General features: G+C 45.8%; 1 pseudogene; it reads left to right on the top strand.

Annotated features, from left to right (window-relative positions):
* Positions 1–374: 374 nt before the first annotated feature.
* On the top strand, positions 375–1,323 carry LOC129495880 (heterogeneous nuclear ribonucleoprotein A1-like; annotated as a pseudogene).
* Positions 1,324–1,545: the final 222 nt, after the last annotated feature.

Genomic DNA, 1,545 nt, shown 5'->3' with positions numbered 1-1,545 from the left:
TCCCAATAAAGTGTTTAGAAATAAAAAAATTCAATAACTTGTCGCTTTTTAACATATTAATAGAAACAATTCCAACAATAATGATGATACAGAGCCTTTGTTCAATGCCAGTCATTGTCCTAAGCCCTCTCTTCAATCCTCAAAACAGCCTATTATTTCATAGACAGAAAGAGACACTATAATCCCATTTGCAAATGAGGAAACTGATGCCCAGAAGAAGTTAGGTATCGTGCTCAAGTTTGTGCAGCTAATAAATAGGTGAGCTGGAACTCATATTTAAACTGATTCTAGAGATATGTTGGTTAGATTACTCCCTTCTGCCCCGGACGCCGCCGAGTAAGCCCATCCTTAAAGTCTCCCCTCCCACCACCGGCATGTCTAAGTCAGAGTCTCCCAAAGGGCCTGAGCAGCTGTGGAAGCTCTTCATCGGAGGTTTGAGCTTTGAAACAACTGATGAAAGTCTGAGGAGCCATCTTGAGCAATGGGGAACTCTTATGGACTGTGTGGTCATGAGAGACCCCAATCCCAAGCACTCCAGAGGCTTTGGGTTTGTCACCTACACCATGGTGGAGGAGGTGGATGCAGCCTTGACCGCTCAGCCACACAAGGTGGATGGAAGAGTTGTGGAACCAAAGAGGGCTGACTCCGGAGAAGATTCTCAAAGACCTGGTGCCCACTTAACTGTGAAAAAGATTTTTGTTGGTGCCATTAAAGAAGACACTGAAGAACATCATCTAAGAGATTATTTTGAACACTATGGGAAAATTGAAGTGATTGAGATCATGACTGACCAAGGCAGTGGCAAAAAGAGAGGTTTTGCTTTTGTGATATTTGATGACCATGACTCTGTAGACAAGATTGTCATTCAAAAATGCCATCCTGTGAATGGCCACAACTGTGAAGTAAGCAAAGCCCTATCGAAGCAAGAGATGGCTAGTGCTTCATCCAACCAAAGAGGCCGAGTGGTTCTGGAAACTTTGGTGGTGGTTGTGGAGGTGGTTTTGGGGCGAATGACAATTTTGGTTGTGGAGGGAACGTCAGTGGTCAAGGTGGCTTCGGGGGCAGTCAAGGTAGTGGTGGATACGGTGGCAGTGGGGATGGCTCTAACAGATTTGGTAATGATGGAAGCAACTTTGGAGGTGGCGGAAGCTATAACGATTTTGGCAATTACAACGATCAATCCTCAAATTTTGGACCCTTGAAAAGAGGAAATTTGGAGGCAGAAGCTCTGGCTCCTATGGTGGTGGAAGCCAATAGATTGCCAAACCATGAAACCAATGTGGCTGTGGTGGTTCCAGCAGCAGCAGCAGCTATGGCAGTGGCAGAAGGATTTTTTTAAAAAAAGATTTTATTTATTTATTCATGAGACACACACAGAGAGAGGCAGAGACACAGGCAGAGAGAGGAGAAGCAGGCTCCCTGCATGGAGCCCGATGCGGGACTCGATCCCAGGACTCCAGGATCACATCCTGAGCCAAAGGCAGACCCTCAACCACTGAGCCACCCAGGTATCCTGGCAGAAGGTTTTAATTACTGCCAGGAAAC

The sequence above is a fragment of the Nyctereutes procyonoides genome, unplaced genomic scaffold (assembly GCF_905146905.1).
Source record: "Nyctereutes procyonoides isolate TBG_1078 unplaced genomic scaffold, NYPRO_anot_genome, whole genome shotgun sequence".
NCBI classification, from domain to species: domain Eukaryota; kingdom Metazoa; phylum Chordata; class Mammalia; order Carnivora; family Canidae; genus Nyctereutes; species Nyctereutes procyonoides.
Note: the sequence above shows the minus strand (reverse complement) of the source record. Positions and strands in the feature narration are given on the sequence as shown.